Source organism: Chrysemys picta, chromosome 4 (assembly GCF_011386835.1).
Source record: "Chrysemys picta bellii isolate R12L10 chromosome 4, ASM1138683v2, whole genome shotgun sequence".
Taxonomy (NCBI): domain Eukaryota; kingdom Metazoa; phylum Chordata; order Testudines; family Emydidae; genus Chrysemys; species Chrysemys picta.
The window spans coordinates 73,861,831-73,876,358 of record NC_088794.1 but is presented as its reverse complement, the minus strand read 5'-3'; the positions used below and the strand labels follow the sequence as shown (position 1 = coordinate 73,876,358).

Below are 14,528 nucleotides of genomic sequence, written 5' to 3'. Positions count from 1 at the left end.
GGTTCTAATTCTGCCTAGAACAGTCAACTCTGTTGCCTGAAATGATGGCAGCTCACAATTCCTCTTGGTCTAAACATCTATTCTAACATCTATTTGGTTTCATCTGAACTGCAGCTGACTGTTATATGGTATAAAATATGTTAGTCTAATGTGGCAAATATGTTCATTACTTAATTTGTTTTCATGCTGATGTTGTGTAACAGTATTCAAATCAAATATTTATGTGTAAAAGCTGTGCAGGAAATGTTGCTCTAAATGAATATGTAAGTTTTTTCTGATTGGAACATTTTAGGTTAGTTTGATGCATTTTAATTAAAAAGTAATGACATTTGTTTCTGTAATTAATTTAAATATATTTACCAACATGCACATAACAATACCACACAACAAAGTGGACCTATAAGAAGCGCAACGTGACTATAGGCCTAATTTTGATTCCATTTATGTTTGTGTAAATCAGATGCAACTCAAATGAAGTCCAGGTAGTTGCACTGGTGTAGAACTAGTGTAAGTAAAATTGGAATCAAGATTTCTAGATCTGTCTGCTCTCTGGAGGTTCATGAAATACACAATTTCAACTGCATCAGATTACATTACAGAGGACTAAACCATTGATTGTCCTGGGAACAAGACTGGGCTCAATGCTACTTCCTCTACCAAATGACAGGAACTGTGAGTGCATTCCATCTGAAACGGGTCTCTGATGTGTGTCATTTCTGATCTCTTAGTATGCCAATCCATGGATAGAGCGCCTCACCCCATAGCATCTAGGTACCCAAAAGCAAAATATATTTGTCCAGCACAATTGGCTGGATTTCCCCCCTACTTAGAATCATGGAAGGCAACAAAATTGTATGGCAATGGAGAAGAGAGTACAAAAAGAGGAAGACAGTATCTCTGTAGCATGGTCCTTCACCCCCTGAGTGCAGTAGAGCTTTATGGTTAGGGGCTGTGTTATGTATGGAGGAGCTAAAAAGGCTGAGAAAAAGTTACTGTGCTCAGCATGGAGAGGAATGAAAATCCATGGCAAACTGATATGAATGCTTTTCATACAAGCATTACTGTCATCACCACAATCATTAATCTCCTACAGCTCTGTGCAGTTATGCCTGGGGAACCAATGGCAGAGGTTGATCAGAAGCCAGAGTGCTGTTGGGGGCATGGATAATCTTGCAGTACACCTAGTGATACTTCTGCTCTGAATGTCTGTAAAAAATGCATCAGAGTTGGGGACTGTTTCCCTGGATCCTCAGTTTCTTCTCCTAGGTCACAAACACCACCGCAAAAAGCAGACCATGAGACAGGGACACTACTACTGAAACCTTGTGATATTATTATAGTAAGGCCTGGTCTACGCTATGAGTTTAGGTCGAATTTAGCAGCGTTAAATCAAATTAAGTCTGCACCCATCCACACAACGAAGCCATCAATTCGACATAAAAGGCTCTTAAAATCGATTTCTGTACTCCTCCCCGACGAGGGGAGTAGCGCCGAAATTGACACTGCCATTTCGAATTAGGGTTAGTGTGGCCGCAATTCGACGGTATTGGCCTCCAGGAGCTATCCCACAGTGCACCATTGTGACCGCTCTGGACAGCAATCTGAACTCGGATGCACTGGCCAGGTAGACAGGAAAAGTGCCGCGAACTTTTGAATATCATTTCCTGTTTGCCCAGCGTGGAGAGCACAGGTGACCATGCAGAGCTCATCAGCACAGGTAACCATGCCGTCCGAGAATCGAAAAAGAGCACCCACATGGACCGTACGGGAGGTACTGGATCTGATCGCTATATGGGGAGAGGATTCTGTGCTAGCAGAACTACGTTCCAAAAGACGAAATGCCAAAACATTTGAAAAAAATCTCCAAGGGCATGATGGAGAGAGGCCATAATAGGGACTCAGTACAGTGCCGCATGAAAGTTAAGGAGCTCAGACAAGCGTACCAGAAAACCAAAGAAGCAAATGGAAGGTCCGGGTCAGAGCCGCAGACATGCCACTTCTACGCTGAGCTGCATGCAATTCTAGGGGGCCGCCACCACTACCCCACCTCTGACTGTGGATTCCAAGGAGGGGGTACTGTCAGCCATGCCTGAGGATTCTGCGGATGGGGAAGATGAGGACAAGCTTGCGGAGAGCACACAGCACTCCGTTCTCCCCAACAGCCAGGATCTTTTTCTCAGCCTGAATGAAGTACCCTCCCAACCCTCCCAAGCCAGTATCCCAGACCATGAAGCCATGGAAGGGACCTCAGGTGAGTGTACCTTTGTAAATATAAAACATGGTTAAAAGCAAGCGTTTTTTAATGATTAATTTGCCCTGAGGACTTGGGATGCATTCACGGCCAGTACAGCTACTGGAAAAGTCTGTTAAAGTGTACTCCAAAAGCCTTTCCACAAATTTCTGGGCAGTGCAGCCTTATCCCATCCTCCATGGTAGGACACTTGACCACGCTATGCTAGTAACAAGTAATCTGGTATCATTGCATGACAAAGCCTGGCAGCGTATGGTCCCGGTGTTTGCTGGCATTCAAGCAACATCCGTTCTTTATCTCGCTGTGTTATCCTTAGGAGAGAGATATCGTTCATGGTAACCTGGTTGAAATATGGGAATTTAATTAAGGGGACAGAGGTGGCCATTCCTACTGGGCTGTTTGCCTATGGCTGAAAAGAAATCCTTCCCTGCTGTTAGCCAAGCGGGGGTGGGGAGGGGTATTGGTGCTGAGCTTTTCGCGTTTGGCTAGCAGGGATCTTCCCTGATACCAGCCATGCGGTGCGGGGAGGGATAAAGCGATCATCCGAGAGAATTGGATTGGGGGTGTTAGTTTGGTTTCTGCTGCTGCACGTTAAGGAAAATTGCAGCACGCAATGGGCTTTGCTTGGTATGTGGGAAAGGAGGGCGCTGCTTTTATGAAGGCTGCAGAAGCCGAAAGACAATGGCTTACCATGGCCGCATGCAAGCCAAATTCTGTTGCCCGGACCTGCGTCTGAGATCTAATACTAAAGCTGCAGGCGCTCGATATTAAGATGCAAAATGCGACCTTGTACTGAAATCACATGTGCTGTGTAATGTGAATAGTGTTGTTCACCGTGAAGGAGTATAAGCATTGTTCTGTAAAATGTATCTTTTTAAATACTTCTCTCCCCTTTTTCCCTCCCTCCCGCAGCTGCAAATTTTTGAAGTCTCCCTCCTCCATCCCGAAGGCTATCTCAGATAAGGCGGCGAAAAAAAATGGATGCGAGACGAAATGTTGTCTGAAATCATGGAATCGACCCACAATGAAAGAGCTCATCTGAATGAGTGGAAGGACACGGTATCAAAGTACAGGAAAGATGCCAGTGAACGTGAGGCCATGAGGGACGCTCGAGACGAGAGGTGGAAGGCTGCAATGCTGGGGCTGCTGCGTGATCAAACGGACATGCTCTGGTGTCTGATGGAGCTTCAGGAACGGCAGCAGGATCAGAGTGCCACTACAGCCCCTGTATAACCGCCCTTCCCCCTCACCATGTTCCATAGCCTCCTCCCCCAGATGCCCAAGAACCCCGGGGAGAGGAGAGGCTCCATGCACCCTCCCACTCAACCCCAGTGGACAGCCCAAGCAAAAGGCTGTCATTATTTTGAATTTTTTTAGTGGCCTTTTCCTCCTATCCTCCTCCCAAACCCCACCTGGGCTACCTTGTCAGCTCTCTCCCTATGTTTATAATCAATTAAAGAATACATGATTTTTAAATGATAGTGACTTTATTTCCTTTGAAAGCAAGCTGTGATCGAAGGGGGGAGAGTGGGTTGCTTACAGGGAATGAGTCAATCAAGGGGGCGGGGTTTTCATCAAGGAGAAACAAACAGAACTTTCACACCGTAGCCTGGCCAGTCATGAAACTGGTTTTCAAAGCTTCTCTGATGCGCAGCGCTTCCTGGTGTGCTCTTCTAATCACCCTGGTGTCTGGCTGCATTGATGTTGGTGAAACGTCCCTTGTGATCCACCAGTGCTTGCAGCACCATTGAAAAGTACCCCTTTTGGTTTATGTGCTGGCTGCCCTGGTGCTCCGGTACCAAGATAGGGATATGGGTTCCATCTATCGCCCCACCACAGTTAGGGAATCCCCTTGCAGCAAAGGCATCCACTATGACCTACACATTTCCCAGAGTCACTACCTTTGGTAGTAGCAGCTCAGCAATTGCTTTGGCTACTTGCATCACAGCAGCTCCCACAATAGATTTGCCCACTCCAAATTGTTTCCCAACTGACTGGTAGCTGTCTGGCATTGCAAGCTTCCACAGGGCTATCGCCACTTGCTTCTCAACTGTGAGGGCTGCTCTCATCTTGGTATTCTGGCGCTTCAGGGCAGGGGAAAGCAAGTCACAAAGTTCCATGAAAGTGCCCTTACGCATGCGAAACTTTTGCAGCCACTGGGAATCGTCCCACACCTGCAACACTATGTGTTCCCACCAGTCTGTGCTTGTTTCCCGGGCCCAGAATCAGCATTCCACGGCTAGAACCTGCCCCATTAACAACATGATCTCCAAAGCGCCGGGGCCCGCGGTTTGAGAGAATTCTGTGTCCATGTCCTCATTACTCTAGTCACCGCGCTGCCGTAGCCGCCGCCTCCTCGCCTGTTTTTGCAGGTTCTGGTTCAGCATAAACTGCACGATAATGCACGAGGTGTTTACAATGTTCATGTCTGCTGTCTTGAGCTGAGCGGGCTCCATGCTTGCCATTGTATGGCATCTGCACAGTTCACCCAGGAAAAAAGGCGTGAAACGGTTGTCTGCCATTGCTTTTCCGGAGGGAGGGGGAGGATGTACCCAGAACCACCCCCGACAATGTTTTTGGCCCCCATCAAGCATTGGGATCTCAACCCAGAATTCCAATGGGCGGGGAAGACTGCGGGAACTATGGGATAGCTACCCACAATGCAACGCTCCGGAAGTCGATGCTAGCCTCGGTACGTGGACGCTCACCGCCGAATTAATGTGCTTAGTGTGGCCGCATACACTCGACTTTATACAATCGGTTTCCAAAAATCGAATTCTGTAAATTCGGAGTAATCCCATAGTGTAGACATACCCTAAGTGTTCCCCTTCCATGGTTGCTCCTGCAGAAGGGGAAGATCTTAGTGTGATCCTAAGAACCCCTCTATTCATACCCTATGCACTATTGTAATAACCTTTGAACAAAATATACCTTGCAAGGTATCATTTGAAAACTAAACTCACTGATCATTAATATTCTTGCATGATGTATATACTCAATGGATATTAAGAGTTCGGGGTATATGCCTGAATTATGACTAAAGTGTGTGTAAATCAGGTGTGCTAGGGAGAGTTGGTAAAAACGTCTGCACTAGACAAAGGAATGTGTTTTCCCCACCTGGGAGTTACTTCCAAAGTATGTTATAAGACAATGAGAATGTACTTACATATTGCGTAAACAGTCCCATCAGACTAACAAGGGGTGGAGGCAAACCTCAAACTAACAAGCGGGAGCAGCAGGGGAAGGAGACAGCATATGGTCTACACCTAGTAAGAGAGAGAAGCTTGGTCTGGGTTTTACTTTTCAAAGAATACATTGTAAAGGTTAACTGGTCTATAAAGACTGGGGGCTGAACCTCAAGAGATAATCAATTGAATCAACTGATTGTATACAATATTACTGAATTATAAAGTATATAGAATGAGGTCTTTTCAGGAAGCCTATGACATGCTGATGATTAATAGCATTGTGAATTTTATGTATTAATACTATATTGGGTCTTATGGATACTCAGTGACAGTAGACTGTACAGTCTGCCCAGACAAGAGGGAATATCACAACAGCTATCTACCTGATTCCTATGTAAATTAAGCATGATGAATCAGAAACAATGGAAGCTCTATTTACATAGAAATCATATAGAGGGATGGGAAACCCACATGAAGGGAAGAACAGAATGAGGTCATCGTGTCTCTTGAAACAAGTTAATTGAACTTTGGAAGATATATTCAAGGAGAGAAGCCATCTTTGGCATCCATCTCTTGATGGACACAAAGGAGCAGAGCTCCTGCAAGCTGTGAAAGATGTCCTTTAGCCAAGGGGGATTGGGAACTGAATACAAGTGAGAAGCCATCGTGAACAAAGCCTGTATATTGCTAGATTAAGTTTTAGACCTTTAGATGCATGTTTTCACTTTTATTTGCTTGTAACCCTTTCTATTTTTATTCCTTTAATTAGACATTGTTAATATATTTGTTTTATTTTTACTATAAACCAACTCAGTGCGGTGTTTAAAAGAAAGGGTGTATTTACCCTAGTTAAGTTAATAAAGTGTGATTTGTTTTTGGTCTTTAGAGGAACAAATAAACTATATTATTTCTCTGAACTGTCCAGGAGAGGGCTGGGCACTGCAGAGTGCACAATATTGGGAATATTCAGGACCAGAAGTGTGTTAGGCTCACCCTGCAAGTAGTAACCAAGGCTGTTGGAAGCCAGAATAGGGCTGTAGACAGGCTGCTGCAGTCAGAGTTGCTGAACCAGGCTGTCTAGCACACAGACACTCCAGGTGTGACCTGCATGCTGGTAGGCTGGTTGTGAGTGGCCCAGGTTGGGAGCTATAGCAGTCAGGCATTGTGAGACACTCAGGATTACAAAGTAGGCGGCAACATAATCCTACAGTGGTCTGTATTGCACCCCAAATTACCATCTGAGTAATAATACTTTTTTCCCATGAAGGCATAACAGATCCCATATCTGTGGGATCATAATCCACTAGTACTACATTAGGGCAAAGCAAGATAATAAAACTAGAATCTCATATTACAGTGTTGTTCCTAAAAAGCTATCTAATTTTACCTGCAGTAATCAGAGAAAGTAGCCTCATTATCTGTAGTATTAACTATACTTACTGTAGGAAATGCCTTAAAATACTTCATAAACTGAGGTTATCTAAATGAACTTTCTTACATAGTTACCGAAGGCAGTTGACCACTGGAGTGGGGAGTTATTAAGGGCCAGATTCTACCACCCTTATTCATGTTGAGTCACACCTTATTTTGCAGGTAGTCCCAACGAAATCAATTGCACTAGTAGCAATTCACTGTTTAGCGTTTGGTGTTTTTTTTTATTGTAAATCTTTTGAAAAAGTAAAAGGATGCTTTCTGCATAAAAAAAAAAGTGATTTATTGAATTCACAGAAAGAATTGATCAATTTACAGTAGAATAAAAGTTGCTTTAAAGAAATAATTTGTCCCTAAGCAGAAAGTCTCTTCTCAGTGTAAAGATATATAGCCTGTTTCTGCTTTCACGCTGATTTTACAGTATCAAAACCCCTCTGAGGTCAGTGTCGTTATTTTGGATTCACATCGGAGCAACTGAGAGCAGGACCAGGTTCAAAATCAGAAACAGCCTATTTCCTGGTTCCAGTGGGCAGGAATGCTGGAACAATTTTTATAGTGGGGATGCTGAGAGCCATTGAACCAAACTGTAAACCCTATATATGATGGAAATCACTTCAAGCGAGAGGGTGTGTGGCAGCACCCCCAATTCCAGCACCTATGAAATGAGCTGAAATCTTGGCATATGTATCACAAGTACAGCTCACAAGAATTTAGCATGGTCAGTTCTGAGTTTGCTAGCTCTGATTCAGCCTAGAACCAAAACCTCAACCTAATCACAAACCACTTCTGAATACAAATTCCTCGGCCCACCTGTTACTTTGTAATATATGCAAGAATGTACTCCATGCTGTACCAGACACAAAATGAAGATAGCGCCTGCCCTTAAGAGTTTGTGTGTAATATTTAAATGTTAGGACTCGGTGTGATTTTTGAGATGAGTGGTGTGATATACAGTTGTCTCAGTGTTTTACAGTATAACATGCCATTAGCTCTCTTGTGCTGTGAATCATCCTATTTTATAAACAGATCTTAGAAAGTAGGAGTAGCCTTTTGACTGCTGAATTTTTTTTTCTCTGTGCCTCTCTGTACCTTTTACAGAAAGCTGAAATGAAAGATTTAGATTCTGATGAACTCGATGTAGCTGCTCTCCATGTCTGTGCTAACTGGTAAGTTTGTCGATCAGCTGCTATTTCAGACAAATCATTGGTATTTATTCATGTCTGTGGTTTTCTTTCCTCTATTATATACTAAGATTCTTAGCATAGATTTCAAGGCATGCAACAGCAGAGTTAATAAAACTGGCTTGGCAGTATCCCTCTGACAAAAATAAAACCCTAGTGGAAAATGTACTAATTGTTTCCACCTGCTTAAATTTTGTGTGGATAACAAAACTGGTCCTACAGCAGAACAATTCTCAAGCTAACTCTAAAAGAAAAAATATTTTAATGAAGAAGAATGGTTGTATTAATTTTTGCTTTCAAATATACCTCCCCTCTTCCCACCAACATCTTTTAAAGTATACATTACGGAGTACAAGAGTAAACTAACATTAAACTTTCTTACTAGTTGGGCTTAAGGGCTATCCACTATTTGGAAATGACTGAAATTTTTAAACTAATTAGTCTTTTTTTCTGAGTTAATTGTACGCTGATTGTACACAGCTGAAGTTGAGGGTAGTAAAGAATTCGAGTGGCTTCTCATTTAAGCCCCAGTCTTGCAATGTCTGTATGGGTGGACCACTGCGCCAATGCAGAGCCCCCACTGACTTTACACATGAAAGTTCCCTGGATCCCCTTTTCCTATACATATTCCATCCTCTTCGATATCTACTATTCAGCCTACCTTCCCAGCCTGCGTATTTACTTTTCTTCTTTGTGTCTCTTTTCCATGTTCCTCTTTTCTATGTTTGTCTCTGTTCCCCTCTCATTTCTATAGATCTTTGTCTCTCTTCTCTAAATGAGAACACATTTTAAAGCAGTTAAGGGATCTTTGCATCTATGCCTCCCATACCTACCTATGACTATTTAATCTGTTATATAGTATTGTAATGGTGCGAGACTCACCCCTGCAGCACCTCCTGCTGGTTTCCTGGGAATTAGCTTTTTTTCCAGCTCCGGAGCACTCTCTGCAGGCCAGTGGCCCACTTGCCGCTGGCCCCTATGTCCCTCCCGGACCTCGGTGCCCTTTATCCAGGGATTCTGCCCACTGCAGCAACCCCCAATCTGGGTTTCCTCACTCAGGGGAATCCCCAACCCCCTATCCCCACCTCACCTCAATGGCTACTGCTAGTCACCATCTAGCCCCTGCTCACTGGGGCAGACTGCAGTCTGTAACGGCCACTCATCATTGGCAAGGGGGGTTTGGACCTGCTGCCTTGGCCTACCCCTGGGCTGCCCTCTGCAACCCCAGTATTCTTTTGGGCCTTTAACAAGGCCTGCAGCCTGGGGGGTTTCCAGGGCAGCACTCCCCAGCTCCTCTGGCCTTCCCCCAGCCCTGCTCCACTCTAGGTACCCTGTGAGCTCCTAAGCAGCCAGACCTTCCCTCTCAACAGGCAGAGAGAGACCATCTGCTCCTGGCCCACTGCTCTCTTATAAGGGCCAGCTGGGCCCTGATTGGGGCATGGCCCCCAGCTGAGGCTGCTTCCCCAATCAGCCTTGGAGCTGCTTGCCCCAGCCACAGCCCTCTCCCGGGCTGTTTTTAACCGCTCCGGGTAGGAGCGGGGTAACCACCCCGCTACAATTATAAATTAGGGTTACCATATCTCATAAATAAAAAAAGAGGACCCTCCACGGGCCATGGCCCCGCCCATTTCCCCACCCCTAGCCCCGCCCCAACTCTGCCCCTTCCCCACCCTAACTCCGCCCCCTCCTCCCTCCCACTCCCAGCCAGGGGGAAAGGGTTGCCCGAGCGCTACCAGCTTCACGGTTTCCCGGGCAGCCCCCAGACCCTGCGCCCCCAGCCGGCGCTTCCCCAGCGCAGCTGGAGCCCGGGAGGGGAAGCGCCCAGCCGGGGGCGCAGGGTCTGGAGGCTGCCCAGCAAACCGTGAAGCCGGTAGCGCTCGGGCTTTGGGCAGCCCCTATGCCTCCGGACCCTGTGCCCCCAGCCGGGCACTTCCCCTCCGGGGCTCCGGCGGCTCTGCGTAACTTATACTGTATAAGTTACACAGAGCCGAAGAGGAGCAGAGCCCCCGCAGCTGGAGGCTCTGCTCCTCTTAGGCTCTGTTTAAGAGCCGGGCTGCCCCAGCGCTACCGGCTTCGGGCAGCCCCGTGCCTCCAGACCCTGCGCCGCTGGAGCTTGGGAGGGGAAGTGCCCGGCTGGGGGCGCAGGGTCCGGAGGCAAGGGGGCTGCCTGAAGCCGGTAGCTCTCGGGCAGCCCGGTTCTTAAACAGAGCCTCCAGTGGCTGGGGCTCTGTGTAACTGACACTGTGTCAGTTACATAGAGCCCCGGGGGCTGGAGGCTTTGCTCCTCTTTGGCTCTGTGTAACTGACACTGTGTCAGTTACACAGAGCCCTGGGGGCTGGAGGCTCCAGCCGCCACGGCTCTGTTTAAGAGCCGGGCTGCCCCAGCGCTACCGGCTTCGGGCAGCCCCCGTGCCTCCAGACCCTGCGCCCCCAGCCGGGCACTTCCCCTCCCGGGCTCTGGCGGCGCAGGGTCTGGAGGCACGGGGCTGCCCGAAGCCGGTAGCTCTCGGGCAGCCCGGCTCTTAAAAAGAGCCTCCAGCGGCTGGGGCTCTGTGTAACTGACACTGTGTCAGTTACACAGAGCCCTGGCGGCTGGAGGCTCCAGCCCCCGCGGCTCTGCTCCTCCCCGACTCTTCGGCTCTGTTTAAGAGCCGGGCTGCCCGAGCGCTACCCGCTTCGGGCAGCCCCCCTGCCTCCAGACCCTGCACCTCCAGCCGGGCACTTCCCCTCCCGGGCTCCGGCGGCGCAGGGTCTCGAGGCACAGGGCTGCCCGAAGCCGGTAGCTCTCGGGCAGCCCGGCTCTTAAACAGAGCCGAAGAGTCGGGGAGGAGCAGAGCCACCATTTTTCCGGACATGTTCGGCTTTTTGGCAATTCCCCCCGGACGGGGGTTTGACTGCCGAAAAGCCGGACATGTCCGGGAAAAAGAGGACGTATGGTAACCCTATTATAAATATATTTATTTCACTTGCTTATAGTGCAGCCATCACAGAACAAACTAACTTCAATTTTAACTCCGAAATCAAAAAAGTAAGAACAAAAAAAAAGACAATGATTTAGATTAGATTTAATTTGGACAGTCAGAGGAACCGAGTCCTATAGGATGGGACTTTTACGGAGAATTCCCTGATAATGCTGCTCTCATGTTGCTGGAGCCTGCGCCATTTAATGCCAATTGGGAACACGGGGTTGTGATAAAGTCTCCACAGCACTGGAGGAACATCTGCCATGTTCTCAAACACAGTTTAGCATTAGACAGATGCTCGAGAAGGGCATGGTATGAGGTGTAATGTGACACTAAATGATTTAAAATTTGGAGGAAAAGGTTGGAGACATGCAGAAAGAGGAGAAACAGAGCAGAGAAGACAGTACCTCAAAAGCCTGCCAAGTGGGAAATTCTGATTAGCTAGTCTTTTAATTAGTAAGAAATAATGGGTACGTGTAAACTTTTCCAAATGCAGTGTCTAAAATATGGTACTGACAATAATTAAAAATCTTTACAATTAACCCCATTTATACCTACCATAAGATGACATCAGTCATTTTCTTTTCTTTTCTTTTCTTTTCTTTTCTTTTCTTTTCTTTTCTTTTCTTTTCTTTTCTTTTCTTTTTATAGTTTTAAACTACAGTGTTAAGGACTTTTTATAATTCTTAGATAATTACATCAACATTTAACTCTTAACATTTTTAATTGTGTGGACTACTCCCATTAGGACAAATGCTGTCTTAATTGCCTTTCACAGCATGTTGGCCCTGCTTCTGCTCCTATTGAAGACCATGGTAAAATTGTGCACTTTGACAATCAGGGCCCCAGATATGAGGGTGATGAGTGCTTCAGAAAAGCTGACAGACAAGTTAAAGCATGCAACATCATTTCACAATATATTTGAAACCAGAATTTGGTCTGCAGGACTCTAATGCTAATTTCTCTGTGTTTCTAAAACAACTTTTTCTGTATAGTATCTATGAGGTGCTATCTACCACAACAGATCCCTCTTTCAATATTCTTTGTTCTAACTCTCTCCCATCTCATTTTCTTGAAGGTGGATGTAATATATTTCTTGTTTGCATTGTGCTACTCACAGCTCTTCCTAGAGGATCATTTGGAAGAGTGGCTATATTGCTATAGCCCTATTTCTGGTATGTTGCACTGTAGGCTGACAACTGGTAGAATTTACAATTATTCTTTGAAAAAAATTCTTGTAGTAATCATTACTCATTTATAGGTGTATTGGCTGATTGCATTGGTACCTACACACCGCAATTTTGGTGCGTATAAATACACAAGATAGATATCACTGCAAATTAGTAGAGGTGGTAATAATGCAAAAACATTTTTGCAAATTTGTTTACATTTTAAAATTAATTCTCTTTCGCAAATTTCATGTCTTTCTCATATATATTTCTGTGAATATGTGAATCATTAAATTTGGCTGGCAAAAATGTTCATGGAAAGTGAATTTCTAAGTTGTTTATACAAGCCCTGGGAAAGATGTCTTAGTGTGAATGTGATGTTGCCACTAGTATGTGATATGTTTTACGTGCACAATTTATCACAAGAGTAAAAGAATTTACTGTATCACATGGATACTACCTCCACCTATATGGTGTATATATATCTTCAAATATGCAAGGGATTTGAGAACATCATGATGGGTGAGCAAAAATAATCAGCCTAATTCCAAACATAAGGAGAAAAATAAGCAATATTTCATTATGAATTCAAATTCATTATTAATTATTTGTTCAGCTGTGCTAAATAGTCTGGGGGGAATGGAAAGACTTCAGTGGTGTATGTCTGAGCCATCAAGCCTGAGGCACAAAGAACAGGGGTTGCTCTGAAGGTAATTTGGATGGTATATAAGCAGCAAAAATAGACAACAGCACAGTTTGAAGTTTACTGGATGTAATGTTGTAAGGCTTTTGCTTACTTTCTAATTCTGGGGTGCCTTTTCTCATTCCTCTGCATTCACATTCATAGCACTCATGATCACTGCAAATGGGAAAAGCAGACAGTCACAAATGAGCATGTCGTGCTGCTTTATAATGAGAGGCAATGGAGCGGTACAGGTATGCGTGGTATAGGCTATAAATCTTCTTCTCCTTAAGTGCTGTGTTGCTCTAAGCTTTGAATAGCTAGAGGAATTAGAGTCCAAGATCTGATTCTTTGCATCTTTTACATGGCATTGTCTTGTGGATCATTGGGCTAGTCATAATTTACTTTTTTTAAACATAGTTGGGTGTATTTAATACAATATAACTTTATTTTGTACAGGGTGTTTCATATGAGTTATGGAACCGCTGTGATAAGTTTCCTTTTGACTACACTGGGTGCAGGATCAGGCTTTATATATCAATATTCTTTATGGAGTCAAATAATACAAAGTATCAGAGGGGTAGCCGTGTTAATCTGGATCTGTAAAAAGCAACAAAGAGTCCTGTGGCACCTTACAGACTAACAGATGTATTGGAGCATAAGCTTTCGTGGGTGAATACCCACTTTGTCAGACGCATGTGATACAAATAATACAAAGACAATGATAAAATGAAAGATCAGTTGTAGAAGGAGGCACAGGTAAGGGAGGAAAGCTATGTTTTTCACATTAGTTTTGAAAATTGATAGCAAGTCGATGAGGAGTTAGAAAGAGTCTATTGCAGATGTTGGGGGCTGCAGAGGACGAAGGTTTGCTCACTGACATTGGTCTATATGTGGGAAGGGGCAGGTAAGAGGATGTCACTAAAGAAGCAGAGGAGGCAAGAAAGGAAGTAGAAAACACAGCTTAAAACCGGTGGCAGTGCCAGAACAGGCCTCTGGTCTTTAAGGTAGGCTGGAGCGAGTCCACCTAAGGTTTTAAAAACCAAAAATTCTTTGCTAGGGAAACTCCACTGGCTCCATTGGAGTTACACCAAAACTGTCTTCTGTCCTGGATGTGGTGGCAGTGGATTTGTTTCAGGATGGGAGTGATGAAGTTGCTCTTTGTGGTTTGTGAGAAGACAGGCTACAAGATTCTGTGCGGGCTGGAGTCTGGAGTGGTGGGACCTGTGTGTGAGGGAAACATAGAGACTTCAAATGCTGTAGTGAGGGTGAATAGGTGAGAATTTGAGCTTTTGAGGTAGTGTTTCCAGTTTAGGTTGTTTCTTTCTTTTCTTTTTTTATTTGAAGAGGGAGAACTGAACAACTGTATACTTCTTTTATTGAATATTACAGAGAAAGTGAAATATTACTTTCAGATCATTTTTAGTTAAATGATCGGTGGCGGGGGGCCCTTCAGTCGCTCTGGGTCTTCAGCGGCATTTCGGTGGTGGGTCCTTCAGTGCTGCTGAAGACGCGGAGCGACTGAAGGGCCCCCCGCCGCCGAAATGCCGCCGAAGACCCGGACCGCCGCCGGGTGAGTACAAGCGCCGCAGCTCCCCCGCTTTGCCCCAGATCCCCTGAATCCTCTGGGTGGCCCTGGGAGACAAGGAAAGCCAGCGTTTTT

At 45.4% G+C, this 14,528-nt stretch overlaps 1 protein-coding gene across 9 annotated transcripts in view; it reads left to right on the top strand.

Annotated features, from left to right (window-relative positions):
- The window catches only part of SHANK2 (SH3 and multiple ankyrin repeat domains 2), a 640,917-nt gene that overhangs the window by 54,165 nt on the left and 572,224 nt on the right, over positions 1-14,528 (top strand). For 8 of the 9 annotated variants that reach the window (XM_024100174.3, XM_005304567.4, XM_005304566.4 and 5 more), the window contains exon 2: positions 7,969-8,036. The exons of the other annotated variant lie outside the window; for it this stretch is intronic. The gene's annotated coding sequence lies outside the window, so the exon portion shown is untranslated. The remainder of the gene's footprint in view (positions 1-7,968; positions 8,037-14,528) is intronic. 9 annotated transcript variants of the gene reach the window in all.